Here is a 19,221-nt window from a genome sequence, read left to right as displayed (position 1 = left end):
CCATGTTAAAACTTTAATTTTACTCTTAAGATGATATTTTGTTCAGTAGTTTGGATATACTAAATTCTTTTATGTGTGTTTATTACCTCAAAATGCCCTAATTTGATAACTGCAATTTTAAATACCACATAATCATGGGACAGTAAAATGTTTATACTAAACATTATATGAAAACCTTTGTTTAGGAATTGAAGGAACCGCAGATATATAAGTTAGGATTTTCCTTGTGTTAGATCCTAGAAAATAAGCTGTTTGTTGGTTGTAGACAGGAGACAGCAAGGAACCCCCACAGAGGGAGTGTTGCTTCCTGAGCTGAAGTTCACCCTGAGGCACACATGCCAAATTCTTGCATTTGTGAACCCCTCCCTCTTGAGCCAGGAGGAAGGTTTTCAATAGAAAGAGCTTTATTTGCATTGAATTCTTTTTTTATTTACTTCCTGATAATTCTTAAAGATACAGAGAAGCTTGGCTAGGGGTTTTCAGTCAAGAACTGCTGGCCCCCTGTTCTAAGCTCTGTGCTCTATTTCATTCCTGGCTGTTTGTCCCATTACTAATAACTATAAAATTATTCCATTCTTTGGGACCCTCCGTTTGCAAGACATAATAATAATAATAATAGTAATATCCATATTGTCATCAGATCTTCCTTAAAGCTAAAAAAAAGAATAGCACATAATTCGCTTTCTAGTACTGATTTATAAAGAGATGATTAAATTATGAATTTGTTAATACTCCAATATTCTATTGTTTCCATAATTAGAAACATCTGTAAAAATGTTAGGACTGAAGGGGCAGAAGAAACCCCATTTTTATAAATCCCCATTAGTGCTGGAGGCAGAAGGGGGCCATAAAAATTCTTGGCTTAGGGCAAACACAGCCCCGGGTAAAACCCAGTCTGTCTTTGAAAAAGTAAGGAATTAACTAGTGTCTACTTGACACAAAAAGAGTAAAGGCGGGCAAAGTAACCAGCCCATCAAAAGCCGACCAAATGACTGACTCCCCCTGGCCCGCCAATCTCTTTGCCCTAGCAGGGGCACCGAAGAAAAAGCTATAAAAGCAAGTGGGAGGGAAAACTCAGGGCTTTTTCCCTTCACCACCTTTCTGAGGAAAGCGAAAAAGCCTCCACACGTGGAAAAATTAAACAATAAATGCTCTTGAAATTTCAGGCGTGTTTCTGGATTTCTTTGAGGGGCATTTCGTGGGCACAACAGGACCTTTATGATATATATATGTAAAGGCAAAGAGATATGTTTCTGAAGAATTGAAAAGAGTATTAGAAGGAAAGTGATCATCAAACTCTGTAGCTTTGACTTACACGACTAGGTTCAACACAGGCAAGCATTAATTAAGGGGCTATAGTGGAGTTTTTATTTTTACTCTTACAGGTTTTCATTTAAAGTAGAGCAACTAACACAGATACACACAACTCACATAGACTTGTAGTGCAGGCCACTGGCATGTGTATTTTACAATACTGGCTGAAACATATGGAAATTTCTACCTAAGCATGTAGATACCAGATAGAATGCATGGCTATATGAAGGTGATAAGAGGATGCCAAGAGCTGAATTTTCAAAGATCTCTTGAGACAAAAAGTCTCTTTTGGCGCCTTGAGACATTTGAAACACCCTCTCTTAGCATTTCCTGGCCTATGAGATTAGAAATTCATGTAGATATTAACTTTATATTTGTCTCTACTGAAGGACCCCCGAACCGCTGGTCCTGTTCTGTCCTGAGTGGACGGCGAAAACCCAAGACTCCAAGACACCGGCTTGATGCAACAGCAAGAGATAAGAGGTTTATTGCGGAGCTCCTGCCGACTCTTATCTCTGGCAAGAGATAGAGGAGCTGACCCAGAGCAGACAAAGTTGGGTTTTTTTATACACTTTAGGGGGATACAACTGAGTATCAGCTTCTCATTGGGTGATGAAAGCACAGTTTGAATTCATTGGTTCAGTGTTCGCTCAGGGTTTACACAGCATTTTTGCATGTAGCACTTGTGGCAGTCACGTAGCACATGTAGCAGTTAGATAGATCTTTAACTATATGGTGGTGTCACAAATTCTTAATTATACAATGAGTTCAAACTCTAGGGCAGTGGAAAAGCACAAGATACATTGGTTATCAGTCTGGAAACAAAGGCGCATGGGTTATCAGTTGAGAAACAGTCTTTGCTTGTTTGCTCTGCCCTTCTGCTAGCTATTCTTGAAATACTGTTGCCCTGGATACCTGGGTGTGGGGCTTTAAAAATTCCTGAGTTTAACTTAGCTGAGAACTATAGAAACTTGAGTTTAATTCAGCTGAGAACTATAGGGACTATTTTAATTTCAATCTTTTCACTACCAATTCTTGTTCTTTACTGAAACCTTTAAACTGTATGAGCTCATCAGTATTATAACTTTGAACATAAGACAAAAACACAACAAACACGGCAGACAAAAGACAAAACAACACAAACATTGAGGCCTCTTATAACACCTTTCTCATTATTTCCGACTGTTCCTCATATTTCTGTGTTAACAAGTTTTTCTTCCTATTCTTACCCATATTTTAGACTCTTCTGAGTTTTAATACTTTTCCTATTAATAACAAAGGAGAATTCCAAAGGGAGTTGCAGGTTCTATATCATCTTTTCTACTAAAAGTGCAAGACTTTAGAATTCAGCATCTGACAAAGCAGGGATAGATAAAAAAGCTCCAGATTGTTTTAATAAATTTCTTTTCCATAAATAAGCACTAATGTATAGCACATAAAATTGCATTTGAGCATTTTGGTCATCAGGTTCTGCACAATCATAAATATTCTTAGACCTTTAAACATTGAGAAAGATTTCTAATTTAGAAAGAGTTAATGTTAATTTTTTGCAAAGGCCAATTAAGAGGCTAATTATTTTTTACTAATAACAGACACATTAGCTTCTATATCCACAAGACCTGTAAAAGAAATTTGATAAACAGAAAAAGAGAGGACTTTTGATCATTAATGATAGTTTTTCAAAACAAATATTTTTCAGTATCTCAAAATCCTCTTACTTTTGATCTATTAATAGTAGGAAATGCTTGATAAGGAAGAAGCAAAAGTCGAGCAATTATTTAACCAGTTTGTAGGTAAAGGAACAATAATTTCATCAATAAACTTTAGACTTGGCAGAGCTGCACGGCGAGGACGTCTCCTGATAGCTGTTTGCCGTGCCGTCCAAGGGCCCGCTGCAGTCCGTGCAAGTCTTCGGATGCAAGAAGACCGCCACAGCCGTGGCACACTGCAAACGGGGCAACGGCCTTATCAAGGTGAACGGCCGGCCTCTGGAGATGATTGAGCCCCGCACGCTGCAGTACAAGCTCCTGGAACCTGTTCTGCTTCTGGGTAAAGAACGCTTTGCCGGTGTGGACATTTGAGTCTGTGTGAAGGGTGGTGGTCATGTTGCCCAGATTTATGCAATCCGTCAGTCTATCTCCAAAGCCTTGGTTGCCTATTATCAGAAATATGTGGATGAGGCCTCCAAGAAGGAAATCAAAGACATCCTCATCCAGTATGACCGGACCTTGCTTGTAGCTGACCCTCGTTGCTGTGAATCCAAGAAGTTTGGAGGCCCTGGGGCCCGTGCATGTTACCAGAAATCCTACCAATAAGCCACTCTTATAATAAAAAGGTTATGAGATTTTTTTAAAAAAGTAAACTTTAGACTTATACTTCTAATATGAATCTGGAAACTTTGTCTACTAAGACTATTGCATTTAAAAATTATTCCCATAGTTCCTTAACCAAAAGACATCAGTTTCTAATTCATGCACTTTTCCTGAGTTGAATAAGGTATAAGGTTTGAGTGATTAATCAGCTGCAGCACTGCCTTTGAATCTAACACTTTTAGTTTTGCTTGGGACTCTCCCCTTGATGCTGCAAGTTAGTAGCTACACAGAGTGCTGGGGGGAGGGGAGGGAGAGAGAAAGAGGAGGCGATGTCACAGCAGTCTAGGACTTTCCATAAATATCCTCAGCTTTCGAGCTAAAAAAAACTTCAGAATTTGGGGGTATAGGCCAATTTTGAGCAGTTCCCTTCTCAAGATCTGTTTCATCTTGTTCTATGACTCCTCACCTTCCATGCCTATCTCCAGGGAGGGATATAATATATATCGGGGGAGTCTCATCCTTTCTCTCCTTCCCTGGTCCACATTTCAGTGCATGATTACTTTCAACATCTTCTTTCAACTTATTTAACTCATTCCTAGAGTCTAAGGTATCTCTAACAAATCTCCACAAGCTGAAAGTATAAAGTTGTTGCAGATTTAATTTTACACAGCGGGTTTTTAACATATTCTGAAAAGTGTGCACATACAATATTTTTATCTGATTAATCCCCATCTCCGCCCTTCTTCTCTGATCTTTCCCTTCACTGAAGGCAAATTCAGTAAGTTCCTACCTTACGACTTTCACAGATCCCTTGGTGTTTTCCCTCCGTGTTCAGCGGTCCTGCCCGGGCACCAATTATAGGGGATCCAGCCCCAACATGTTGGGAGAATTACTCCAAAAGGAGGCACCAGGTTGAAATGAAGACGTGGAAAGACTATTCATTGATGGCGAATGTTGTTGTTGTTGTTGTTGTTATGTGCCGTTGAGTTGCTTGTGACTCATAGCGACCCTATGTACAACAGTCCTAAACTCTGTTCCATCCTGTGCCAATCGCACCATCTCCGATACACCCATCCCAATTAGTCAGGGACAAAAAGTTGGATCTACTGCTTCCTGAAGAAGAGTGTGGCATCAGGAGGATTGAGGAAGGCTCATCAAACCAAGCAAGAATTTAAAGGGGGGGGGGGGAGATGAATAATATAAAATGCCTAAAAATCCACTTTTAAAATTAAGAATTACCTTTGCTTTGACAATTAGGAAGTTAGTATTAATCAACTAGATTTTTTAAAAGCAATTTATTTTACTTTAAGTGACCTTTTACAAAGCAAATTATTATTCCAGCCAACAATTTCTACATTTTGTTTCAAAACTTAGTTGCAATCTCTTTAATGTAACCACATTTTCCCACTTCCCTCTTGGTTACTTATTTCAACTGGATTCTCGGTGGATTTAACAGACTCCTTCCTCCCAGACATAGCCATTGTTAGAAGCTCAAGAAAAGGAATGAACTTTGGTCATGTCTTAGAAACAAACTCAATCCTAGGATTATACCCGTAAGAAATGAATGCAGAAGTGCAAACAGACCCTGTACATCAATAGTAACTCAACAATTTTCACAATTGCCAAAAGATGGAAACGACCAAAATGTGTAGCAACAGATGAATGTATAGGGGGAAATGTAGCTGACACAAAGAATACATCATTAGAGGGACAATCTCCTTCTGTACCAATCAGGTCCGATTTGATGCTACACACGTTAAAAAAAAACAACAAAATTTTAAAAAATAATAAAAAACAAAGAATACATTATTTAGCAGCTATAAAGAGAAATGATGTTCCAAAACATGCCAAAGCGTGGGTGATCCTTTAAACAATATGCCGAGTAAAATAAGTCAATCACTAAAGGAAAAATAGCATATAATCTCACATGTATGAAATAAACAAATATAAAGAAATCAAAAGTTATTAACAGTTACCAGGGTAGCAAGGAGCCCTAATGGTATTATGCTTAAAGAATTTGACTAATAATCAAAAGGTTGGTGGTTGGAGACACTTTGTTTCCATAAAGATTTACAGCCTTAGTAATTTTTCCTCTGACCCACAGGCTTGTTCTGCGCTGAATCAACTTGATGGCAGTGATTTTACCAGGCTGAGAGGGAGGAGGAAATGATCAGTTGATCAACGAAGGGTTTTGAGCTTATGCTGATGGACTCGACAGTAGGATCATTTGGAAAATGACAGCAATAATGGTGGCCCAACGAGAAAAATAGACTCCATGTCATTGATTACTAAGCATGAAAGCTGTATTGGTGAACCTGTGGGTGTCATCTTTTGACGACAATGGAGGCTGGGGGAAGCAGACAGAGGCTTAGTTTCTTAGAAATGCTGGGAAGACTACCACAAATGGGTGGCTTAAGACACACCCTGTATTGAAACAGATGAGGGAAAGAACAGATTAGAGGCAATATATGACTAAGTGTTATGGTTAGCACAGGAGTCCAGAATTAAGGTTGCATAGAGAAGTGTACTTGGGGTGGGGGGGGAGGCATGGGGGAATTGTATACCAATGAAGGATTTTTTTTCCTTTTCCTTTTTAAAGAGAGGAGCAAACTGGTAGGAGGGGTGGGCAGGGAGAAAAGTGCAGCAATGAATGAATGGAAATAAAAAAAATCTCTGTAAATGTTTATTAAAATTAATAAAAATTGAAAAAAGGTATAGCAAACATTTGTTAGAGACCCATAACATAAATAATTATGTCTTAGGCTGAGTTCTCTAGAAGAGCAAAACTAATAAAGTGTATCAGAGGTGTGCGTGTCTAAACATATCTATATCTACAGTTGTACTGTCAAAAAAAAAAGACACACCCTCACTATGGTCTCATTGGCATAACAGAGAAGTCCCAAAGGGAAGTACATTTGTGAGCTGTTATGTGCTTTTGAGTTGATTCCCACTCAGAGCAGCCTGATAAGAACAGGATGGACTCCCCACATGATCTCCTCAGTATTCATTTTTATGAATGGGCGAGAGAGGAGACAGTATGCTTCTGACAAGATTAAACTAGAGCCAACGGTCCTACTGCTGAGTTGATTACAAGCCACAGTGATTCTCCACCAGGCTCCTGAGGGAGTCAATCTTTAGGGAGGAGATTGCCCATCTTTTCCCCACAGAGCAGATTCGAGCCATTGACCTTTTGGTCAGCAGTCCAATACATGAGGTCATAGGCCAGTAAGACTCCTTCTGTAAACACTACAGCCTTGAAAGCTCTCAGTCTTGGACGGTCAGTATGAACTAGTACAATGACCTTTGTTTCTGTTTGAAATCTTTGAGGAGGAGACAACTAAGTCTTTTCTCTTGTGAAGTGACTGATGGATTTGAACCACCAACTTTTCACTCGGCAGTTGAACATTTTACCACTAAATCACCAGCACCCCTTTTAAGTATAGGGATACCTACTGCTCAGGGCAGTATGTGTTTGTTGAAATACGTCAAGTGATATTCCATCAATTCCTGGGGCCTTGTTTTTTGCCTGTTCCATCAGAGCAGTTTGAACTTCCTCCTTCATCACCATTGCCTCTTGATCGTATGTTGTTTTATGAAATTCTATGTCAGCCAAATATTTTTGATAGTGACTCAGCATATTCCTTTTTTTTAATTTTTTTAGCATATTCCTTTTATCTTCTTTTGATGCTTCAGATATAATTCAATATTCCTCTCATAACATTATTAAGTATTGCAACTCAAGACTAGAATTTGTTCTTCAGTTCTTTCAGCTTAAGAAATGCCAAGCAAATTTGGCCCTTCTGATTTTCCAATGTGCTCTTTGCACATTCCATTATAATATTTTGCTTTGTCTTCCTGAGCTGCCCTTTGAAATCGTCTGTTCAGCTCTTGAACTTCCTGGGTTTTTTTCCCTTTGCTTTGGCTTCTCGGCATTCCAGTGCAATATTCAGAGTTTTTCTGGTATCCATCTTGGTCTTTTCTTCCTACACTGTCTCTGTAATGACCTTTTGTATTCTTCCTAGATGATATTCTTAATATCCTCCCACAGCTCATCTAGTCTTCACTCATCAGTGTTCACGGCCACAAACTTATTTCTGAGGTGGACACAATTCCTTCCGCAATAGTATAAAAAGGAGAAAAGTTTCAAGATATTCTACCAAGGGATTTCATTGTCTAGGAAATTGACAGTATAAGCAGACAAGGTTTTGACCAAAACAAAACCAATTCTGTATACACAGAAAACAAAACAAAACAGCCAGTTACAGTGAATTATACAACCTATTATCGTGCAGATGGAGCTCTGGTGGCCTAGTGGTTAAGGCTGTGCTGCCAACCCAAAGGCACATGGTTCTAATACACCAGTCACGCTGCAGGATGGGCAGACTCCTCCCATGTGATTTACTGCCGGTGGAAACCCACTGGAGAGTCAGCTGTGAGTTGGTTCTGACTTGATATTATGCAACAACATAATCCTGCTTACACCATGAGAGACAGCAGCTCAAAAATTTCTATTTGAGGGAGCTCTCGTGGCCTACTGGCAAGAAGCTGCACTGCAATCGCAGAGGTTTGTGGTTCGAATCCACCAGATGCTCTGCTGGAGAAGGAGGGACAACCTCCTCCTGTACCAGTCAGATCCAATTTGATGGTACACACACACACACACACACACACACACACACACACACACACACATTCTATTTCAGATCACTGGAGTTTCTACCTAGAGTGAAATATCTAATATTTCCATTACAGTTTCAAAATCTTTCCTCGCTTTTATCAAAAGAGTTACCGTATCCATCCATGTACGGATGAAGAAACAGGTTGAGGCTAGGAAATGCTTCTTTTCAGAGACAGAAGGGCTGCTTATAATCTAAGTACATCAAAGCAAGTGAGCTACGTCAGTTCAAAACTCAATCAGACACATTACTGTTTTTTTAAGAAACTATGTAGGAAAGAGTTCTGATCCGACCCATCTCTTTCTCAACTACTGGTCAACCCATAAGCATTACGGGGAAGTGGCACAATCATTCCTGGATCTTCCTCCATCACCTCCATCATATTACATAGCTTATACTGGCAAAACCAACCATGTGGACACAGATCTAAGCCAACTCTGCCCCGACATGGTATTGACAGAGCTGAACTGTAACCCAGTGTCTGGGTTCGCAAGGGAAACAGAAGAGATAATTAAACACCTGTAGGCAACATCAAGATAAGTGAAGAGAAGATAAAAATTGTCAAGGATTTCATTTCACTTGGTTCTCCAATCACCATCCATGGTAGCAGCAGTCAAGACATCAAAACAAATCTTGCCTTAGGCAACTTTGCTGCCAAGGACCACTTTAAAGTGACAGGGAGCAAGGATGACATTTTATTGACTAAGGTGCATCTGCCCCAAGCCATGGTATTTTCAATTGCTTCATATGCATGTGAAAGTTGTAAAGAAAGACCAACGAAGGATTGATGCCTCTGAGTTGTGGTGCTGGAGGCAAGAAATGAATATCTCCTCCATTGACAAACAAACAAACAAACCTGTCTTGGAAGAAGTGCTATCAGTGTGGCCTTTAAAGGCAAGAATGGTGAGTCTTCGTCTCATGTAATGTGGACATGCTGTCAAGAGGCTCCAGTCCACGCGAAAGGACATCATGACGGGAAAAGCAGAAAGTTAGGGAATGGAAGAAAGATTCTCAAAGCAATGGAACAGCGTAGTGCATAGTGACTACAACAAAAGGCTTAAAAGTGGAGGTGGCAGGGAGGACGGTGCAGGAGAGGGCCCAGTTTCCATCTGTTGTTTGTAGGGTCACTGTGAGTCACAGTCAACCTGATGTTGGTCACATACCAACAAAAATGAAGTTCTCAGTAGTCTGTGTTTGTGTCATAACAAACGTAATATACCTGTAAATGAAAATAATATAAGAATACAATTTCTTTTGTGTAAGGGTATAAATAAGGAGAAATGTGGCATCAGCATTGAAGGTAGACTCATCAACAACCTATGTAATGCAGATGACACAACCCGGCTTGCTGAAATTGAGGACGACATGGATTGAAGCTCAACATCAAGAAAACAAAGATTCTCACCACTGAGCCCTCATGATAGATGGTGAAGAGATTGAGACTGTTAGCAGCTTTAGTTTGTTTAGCTCCACAATCAACATTCTTGGTACAAGCAACCAGGAAATTAAAAGATTAATTTCACTGGGAAAGTCTGCTGTCAGAGACTTCTCCAAAGTACTGAAGAGCAACAATATTAGTCTGGAGACTAAGGTGCATCTGATTCAGGCTATGGTCTTTGCAATTACTTGTGATGTGTCAGTAAGCTGGACGATGTCTAGGGATGATAGAAGGAGAACTGGTATCTTTGAGCTGTGGTGTTGGAAAAGAATATTGAATATAACATGGACAAATAGGTTCATCCTGGAGAGGGTGAAACCAGGCTGCTTCTTGGAGGCAAGAATTCTGAAGTTTTGCTTGACATACTTTGGACATGTTGCAAGGAGGGACCAGTCCTCAGAGAGATATGTCAGGCTTGGGATGATGGAGGGACAGCGCAAGAGCAGAAGATCCTCGATGAGATGGATTGATTCAGTGACTGAGGTAATGGGGGGGTAGGTGTGTCAGAGACAGTGAGGTTGGCACAGGATAGAACAGATTTTAGGTTTCTTGTACATACAGTAGCTATGAGTTGCTAGGGACTCGACGGCACCTAACAACAACAATCTCATCATCAGGGACAAGAATTACAAGTTAGATTAAGACATTTCTAAAGTTTGTATGTGTACACACACAGAGAGAGAGAGAGAGAGAGAGAAAGAGAGAATTGTGTGTTTTTTAGTAACAGCCAAATTATAGCTGACCCTCCAATAAGTTTTCAGAGACAGTAAATTGCAAAGGAGATTATGCTGCAAACTCAAAGTGCGTGCCTTGCATTCACCATTGCTCTATGCAAGATGGATGGGTAATCTCATGTTATTAAGTGCTTCTGAAAACTTGCTGGAGGGTCAGCTATTAGTCGGTTCCACCAAGGCAAAACCAACAACTTCTGCGGAGCAACTGGTGGATTTGAACTCCATACCTTTAGGATTGCAAAGCAGCTTCTTACCACTAGGCCACCAGGACTACAGCCTTCAGTAAAGATTACATCTCAACATCAAGAAGACAAAGGTCTTCACCACATGCCCAACAGTTAACATTAGGATAAATGGAGAAAACATTGAAGCTGTCAATGACTTCATCCTGCTTGGATCAGTAATCAACACCCTTAGTACCAGCAGTCAGGAAATCAGGAGACGTATTGTATTGGGCAAGTTTGCTGTCAGGGACCTATCCAAAGCACTGGAGAGCAAAGATGTCACTTTGAAGACTAAGGTGCACCAGGTCATGGTCTTCTCTATTACCAACTGCTATGTATCAGAGAGCTCGACAATGCATAAAGATAACAGAAGAATTGATGCCTTTGAGCTGTGGTGTTGGCCAGGAGTACGACAAAAGAAGAAACACGTCTGTCTTGGAAAAGGTGTGGCCAGAGCGCTCCTGGGAGACAAAGATGATCAAGCCTCATCTTACATACTTTGGACAATACAAATACTTGCCCAATACAATACAATACAATACAATACAATACAATACAATACAATACAGACATGTAGTTGGGTGAGGCTATTCCTCAGAAAGGGACATCATGCTTGGAAAGATGGGGGTGGAGGTAGTGAAGGAGAGGAAGACCCTTAATGAGATGTATTCACACGGTGACTTGAGCAATAGGCTCTGGTGTCTCAGAGATGATGAAGACGGCATAGGATAGGTCAGGCTTCAGGTTGGCTGTCCATAGGGTCACTGTGAGTCATACTCGACTTGTTGACACCTAACAACTATGTGTGTGTGTGTGTTTTGTTGTTGTGTTCCATTCAGTCGGGCCCAACACATAGCTGACCCTCCAGCAGGCTTTCAGAGGGAGTAAATCTCACGAGAAATTTGCCATCCTTCTCCTACTGGATTCAAACTGCCTGCCTTTGGAATTGCAGCTCAGCTTCTTCCCTGTAGGCCACCGAGCTTGCTGTTGTTATGCGCCATTGAGTTGAAACTGAGTCATAGCTGAGCCTCCAGTAGGTTTTCAAAGGTAATAAGTCACACAAGAGGAGACCGCCCATCTTTCTCCCACAGAGCAACTGGTGGATTCGGATCACGTGCCTCTGTGCAGGCTCTTTCCACAAACTTTAAAAATGATACAGATTAAAACAACTATGAGATATCATCTCACTCCAGTCAGAATAGCAAAATTTAACAGAACAGCAAGCAACAAATGCTGGCGAGGTTGCGGAGAAACTGGAACCCTTATTTGCTTTTGGTGGGAGTGTAAAGTGGTGCAACCACTGTGGAAGGTGGTATGGCGCTTTCTCAAAAAGTTGCAAATAGAGATACCATTTGACTCAGCAATTCCACTACTGGGAATATATCCCAAAGAGACCATAACTGCCACCCAAGCAGATATATGCACACCCATGTTTATCACGGCTTTGTTCACAATAGCAAGGAGTTAGAAACAACCTAAGTGCCCATGAACAAAAGAAAGGACAGAGCAGCTGAGGTACAGTCACACAACGGGATACTATGCTGCATTGAAAAACAAGAAACTCATGCAATATTATTCAAAATGGGTGACCCTGGAGGACATTATGCTGAGTGAATTATCTCACTCACAAAAGGACAAATACTGCATGGTGCCACTGTTCTAAAACAGGACTGACCTCGGGGTAGGGGGGAGACTGAGAGAGATGGGTTCAATAATATATACTGCATTGAAACAGAAGAGGTAGAAAACTGTTCTAAAGGGATATGTGATTAGGTATTTTTATCATGACAGGAGTCCAGAGCAAAGGCTGCATAGTGGAGTGGACCTGGGGGGAGGGATTGGGAAACAATGAAAGAATTTTTCTTTTACTTTTCCAAGAGGGTAGTGTACTGGGGGTTTGGGAGGGGAGAAAAATGCAACAATGAATGAATGGAAATCCCAAAGTCTCTGTAAATTTTCATTGAAATGAGTAATAAATTAAGAAAAAGAAACAAAAATGATATAGATTTATAATACAAACTTGCTGTATGTTCTTGTTGTTGTTGTGTACCATCGAGTCTGAACTGAACCATAACTAACTCTCGGGTGAGTTTTCTTGCAGCAAATCACATGAGAGGAGTCTGCCCATCCTTCTCCCACAGAGGAGCTAGAGGATTCGAACTGCATGCCTTCAGGATTGCAGCACAGCTTCCTGCAGCTTAGCCATTAGAGCTCCCTAAACTTGCTATATAGATGAAATTGAGATAGATAGATAGATAGATAGATAGATAGATAGATGATAGAGATAGATAGATATAGAGATAGAGATAGAGATAGAGATAGAGATAGAGATAGAGATAGAGATAGAGATAGAGACAGAGTAGATATAGATTAGATATAGATAAATTATATATATAAAATATTTTATTATATATTTATACATATATGTGTGTATACACACACATATATATATATATATATATATATATATATATAACCTAACAATTCCCAATATTTTTGAAACCCTTTGAGTATCTTAAGTCCCTGGCTGTATTCTCTCCAGTTTAAGGCTAATTAGTCTCATGTTTTGTCTTTATCTCTTGCTTTTCCTTATCTTTGCATAATCTTTGTGTGTATGTCTAAATCACATATTCTTTTGTTTCTTTAAAACAAAAAAAATGAATACAAAGGGCATCATTCTTATATAATATTACAATTAGAGGCTAAGAAAGTGAAAAGTAAGAAAGTAAGAAAGAAGGTGTTAAGAAGTTAATACCAAAGGGAGCTCTAGTGGACTAGTGGCAAGAAGCTGTACTGCAATCCCAGAGATACGTGGTTCGAATCCACATGATGCTCTGCTGGAAAAGGAGGGGCAATCTCCTCCTGTACCAGTCAGATCCTATTTGAGGTGTACACACACACACAACTAAGATTTATCTTCAGATTCATCCACATTGTTACAAACAGCCCTTGTTCATTTATTTTCACGGCTGTATGGTGTTTCACTGGGGAAAATAACCATAAAGACTTTCCCATTCTAGATTTGGTGTTACTGCTAGCTTTTGTTGTAGTCAACAAGGTAACCATGAACATTCATATTTCTTTTCTACCTTCTGGAGCACCGGAGGAATAACCTTAGCAGTCTAATTACTGGGGAGTAGGCTATGCATAATGATTTCTGGTGGTTTTATGTATAATGTAGTGTGCTGCTAACTGAAAGGTCAGCAGTTCAAATCCACCTGATATTTCAAGGCAAAAGATAAGCTGTGTCCTCCCATTAAGATTTCTCACCTTAAGAACCTAATGCAGTGTCCCCATGTGATGGAAGTTGCTCTAAGTCAGAACTGATGCGAAGGCAATGTGTTTGGCTTTAGAGGCAGTCTGCTCCAGGCAAGATTTACAGCCTCCCAAGCCCTCGGGGACACCTGGCTGCTAGCCAGGCTGGCACAGACTCTATTTTCCTAGGTGTGGTTACTTGTCCCAAAGTTGTTGCATCATCTTGTACTTTCTTATTCTTGCCAAACTCTGATGTTATCAGACTTGTAAATTTTTACCCACCTGGAGGGTATGAAAATATATTTCATAGTTGTATTGCTAGAGAAGAGTACAGAATATCCCATGAACTGCCTAAAGTACAAACAGATATGTCTTGTGGAAAGTGTAGCCAGAGCTTCTTGGAGGCAAAGAGGGTGGCCCTTTGTCTTTCATACTTTACACAATTCCTTAGAAAGGAACACCATGCATATACATATCTCATTATCATTTCTTAGTTAATCAATTTCTTCAGAGTTTCTAGACTATGATGGAGCAGGAAGAAAGGACTGGCTACCGCCTTGTGAAAATGAACCTATAGACCCCTTCTGGATCCAACAATGAGATCTAGAATGGATCACTTTGTTCCAGTGTGCCTGGGGCCATGATTCAACCACATTCCTGCATGATCTGAAGATTGAAGAACATTGATTTGAAGGATTCAAAACAAAACAAAAACCAACAATGCATTGCCCTCAGGACAGAACCAATTCACAACAGACCCTCCATTGGGTTTCTGAGGTTGTATTACTCATCTTTCTTCTGAGTTGCCACTGCTGGCTTTGAACCACCAGAGGCTCGGCCTTTGAGTCTCAGAGCCTCTAGAGCTCCCTGAAACTGCCAAGGTCACCATGATTTGGAGAGAGACAACTGGAATGAGTGTGACCTTATTGCCAGGAATGCCAAATGAACAAACAAGTCTTGGAGGAAGTGAGGCCAATGTACCCTTGAGGCAAGGAGGTGACACTCACATACTCCGCATACTCTGGGCATGTTTTCAGGAAAGGCCAGTGCTTGGGAAAAGACACCAGGCTGGGAAAAGTAGAGGGTCAGGGAAAAAGGGGGAGACTCTCAACAGGATGGAGTGAAACAGTGACTGGCACAAAGGGGCGTGGGCATGACAGACTGGGAGGATGGTGCAGGACAGGGCAAGTTCAGATCTGTTCTCACAGGGTCATTCTGAGACCTAGTTGGTGCAATGGCACCTAACAAGGACGACAATAGCAGTTCTCTAAGGAGCATGGCGGTGCAGTCTGTAGAGATGTGCTGCTAACCCAGGGTTCATGTCCCCCTGGTCCCCCTGGATGTTCTGAGCCACCTGCAGCTCTGAGCGAGAAAGGTGGACAACTTCCTCCTGTGTGATTCACAGCCTCCAGAAACCTGCTTAGAGGGTCAGCTGAGTCAGCTCTGACTTGGCGTCAGGCAGTTTGTGTTTGATAAGTCATTTATGTAAGAACTCTGGAAATCATTTACAAATACTGTCTCTAGTCCATGCGATAATGCTCTCAGGTGTATCCTATTACTCATATTTTGTAGACATGGAAGCAGAGGCTGAGAGGTCACAGAGCATTCTGGAATTCCCAGAGGAAGGCATCTCACCATGCAGTCCTTCAAGAAGTCCTGTATTCGTGAGCTAAGCATCAATTTGGGAAGAGAACTCTCTGTGGCATTGGGAATATACACAAGTTACGGGATCCCTGTCCCACTGTTAGCTGGGAGAAGGCTGCTTGTAGCCAAAGGCAGTGAAAATAGAATATACAGAGAACATGTCTTTGATTGACAGGAGGCCTAGAGCGGATACACCTACAACCCTATCACCTGTATGGCTTTACCACCCCTCACCTTCTTCTTCTTTTTTGAATTTTATTTCCTGGATGGCTTTTGAATGCACCATATAAGAACCCTTTGAGTCAAATAGTGAGCTCATGTGTTACAGGGTAGAACTGCTCCCCCTTGTGGCACAATGGTAGAAGTGCTGGACTAATAATCAAAAGATGAGTGGTTTGGGCAAACCTGGTGGTGATTTGCAATCCATATTGAAAGTTGCAGGTTTTTAATTTTGTGCAGTATGTGCCTCAAGGATTGCATCTTAACATAGAAAAGAAAATTCTCACCTCTGGTTCAATAGGTGATGTTATAATGTTGGTCTGTGCCATAGCGTCAGAATCACCCATTGTTGACCCTCCAGCTAATTTTCAGAAGCAGTAAATCACACAGGAAAAGTATGCCCATTCTCCACCCGTGGAGAAGCTGGTGGATTCGAACTGCGTGCCTTTCGGATTGCAGTGCATCTTCTTACCACTACGCCACCAGAGTTCCCTGACATCATGATGGATGGAAAAGACCTTAAAACTGTCAAAAGCTTCATGTTACATGGGTTCACAATCAATACACTTGGTACCAGCAGTTAGGAAATCAAGAGACATATTGTACTTGGAAAGTCTGCAATCGGGGCCCTTGCCAAATTACTGAGGAGCAATGATGTTAGTTTGAAGATTAAGGTGTGCTTGATTTAGACCATGGTCTTTTTCAGTCACTTGCTGTGCTGCTGAGAGCTGGACAATGAATAGGAATGACAGAGGAAGAACTGATGCCTTTGAACTGTGGTGCTGGAGAAGCGTGCTGAAGATTACATGGACTGCCAATAGAATAAACAGATATGTCTTGGAGAAGGTGCAGCCAGAGTGCTCCATGGAGACAAAAATGACGAAGCTTCATCTCACATATTTTGGGCATGTTGCTAGGAGAGGCTATTCCTTGCAGAGGCATATCATGCTTGGGAAGGTGGAGGGATAGTGAAGGAGAGGAAGACCCTTAACAAGGTGGATTGACACAGTGACTGCAGCAATGGGCTAGAGGGTATCGAAGAGGGTATTGTGAGGATGGCACAGGTTAGGACAGGGTTCAGGTCTGTTGTTGATAGGGTCACTAAGAGTCCTACCCAATTCGATTTCACCAAAAAATATCCTGTGAAACTCTGCAGCCTTGGACTCTCCACGGAGGGTTGTTATGAGTTAGAAGTGGTATCAGTGACAGTGGTGGTGATGACATGGTGACTGCTCTGCAGGAGAAAGTCAGCCTGACTAAAACTCCACTGTTTTTGGAAAACCTGTGGGCGCTCCTCTGCCCTGCAGGTCATGGGGCATCGGAATCGACCTGGGAGATTTGGGTTTGGAATCTTTACGAAAGCAGATAAAGTGAGTCTGAATCTTTATGAAAGCAGATAAAGTGAGTCTGAACTGTTAATATTTTGGTGAACAACAGAGTTAAGCATTGAGTCACCAAAAACACTCACATTTTTGTAGACTCCCAAACACTGTACAGTAGAAACTTTAAGGGCAATGCCTGTCATGGAACTGCATCAGTTCAATTATGAGTTTAGTGACTCAAACAGCTTGTGCCTTAGTCTCCCTATCTGTAAAATGGGGGTAAAAACAACACTGATAAGCAATACCCTGATTAGTGGAGAAAGGACTGAGGCTGTGTTTCAGTTCACTTACATCTACAATCAACACCTATAAAAGCCGCACACAATACATGACACGACACACTGCAATGGGCAAATTGGCTACAAAGGACCTCTTCTAAGTGTGAAAGAACATTTGAAGACTAAAGTACACCTGATCCAAGCCATGGTATTTTTCAACAGGCTCGTCGAAGACAGAAAAAGAACTGATGTCTTTGAATTATGGTATTGATGAAGACAGACTATAACATGAGCTGTCAGAAGAACGAACCTGTCTCTGCTGAAGTGTAGCCAGAATGCTCCTTACAAGCAAGGATGGTGAGGCTTCTCGTCACATACTGTGGACATACTATCAGGAGGGGCCAGCCCCTGCAGAAGGTCACCATGCTTTGTAAAGTAAGAAGTTGGTGACAAAGAGGAAGATCCTCAATCAGATAGATTATTAGCACAGTTGGTACAATAATGGGCTCAAACACAGCAACGATTGTTGCGCTACACGTAGAGGACCAGGTAGCATTTCGTTCTGTTACCCAGCGTTACTATGAGCCAGAATCAAGTCAAAGACATCTAACACCACCACCTTCCTCCATGTTCCACGAGTCGTGTCACAAATTACCACAAACGTGGCTGAAATAATTTGATTTTGCTCTCTCAGTTCTGGAGGCTGGAAGTCCAAACCCGTTGCTCTGGGCCAAAGTCAGGTTGTCAAGTGTTCAGATCAGATGGCTCTAGGGGACAATTTTCTTTGCCTTTTTCATTCTATAATGGTCACATCCCTGTGATCTCTGCATCTCTGTTGACAATTTGTCTTCCTCTTCTCTATGTATGTCGTCTTCCTCTGCATTCCTCTTATGCAGATCCTCAACGCTGGAGAAGGATATCATTTTTGGTAAAGTGGCAGATGGGAGATATATAAAGTGAAAACAAGCCAATCAATATTTGTCAGTTGAAGATCTGAAGGAACAGAATTTGATTCATCTGTATAATGGAGTAGTACTGGGGCACAGAAAAGAATGCTACATGTTAAAACTGTATAGATCTTGAAAACATTGTGCTAAGTGAAAGAAGTCAGGCACAAATTATTCCATTTATGTAAAGTGCTTAGAACAGGTGACAAAGCAAATCCATAGAGTACCAGTAGTCAGGAGATCTGTACGTGTATTGTACTGGGAAAGCCTCTAGTTAGGGACCTCTTTAAATTAGTGAAGAGCAATGATGCTACTTTCAGAACTAAGGTGTGCGTGATTGAGGCCATGGTCTTTTCAATCACTTGCTAGGCATCTGAGAGATGGACAATGAATTAAGATGACAGAAGAATTGATTTCTTTGAACTGTTAGTGGAGAATACACTGAATAGTCTATGAATTGTCAAAATAGCAGATATGTCTTGGAGAAGGTGGAGTCAAAGTGGTCCTTGGAGGCAAAGATAATGAAGCTTCATCTCACATACTTTGGATATGTTGCTAGGGGAGGTTATTCCTGGGAGAGGGACACCATACTTGGAGAAGTGGAGGAGCAGCAAAGGATTGACAGTGACTGCAGGAGTGGGCTCAAAGCTGTCAGAAATGGTGAGGATGGTACAGGATAGGGCAGGATTCAGATCTGTTGTTCAGAGGATCGCTGTGAGCTGTATAAGATTTGATGGCACCTAACAACAACCAGTAAAGGACAAAAATAAGTTTGTGGTTGCTAGAGGCTAGAGGTACGGAAGAACATGGAGTGACTGCCAAGATTATATAGTGGTGGTGGTTGCACAAATTTGGGAA

The 19,221-nt window shown here is 41.1% G+C and overlaps 1 pseudogene; it reads left to right on the top strand.

The window, feature by feature from the left end:
* LOC102871780 overlaps positions 1–3,629 on the top strand; it is a 15,901-nt pseudogene extending 12,272 nt beyond the window's left edge.
* The last annotated feature ends 15,592 nt before the right edge of the window (positions 3,630–19,221 follow it).

Source organism: Elephantulus edwardii, unplaced genomic scaffold (assembly GCF_000299155.1).
Source record: "Elephantulus edwardii isolate Elephantulus edwardi_28Jun2011 unplaced genomic scaffold, EleEdw1.0 scaffold00087, whole genome shotgun sequence".
Lineage (NCBI taxonomy): Eukaryota > Metazoa > Chordata > Mammalia > Macroscelidea > Macroscelididae > Elephantulus > Elephantulus edwardii.
This window is presented reverse-complemented; position numbering and strand designations above follow the sequence as displayed.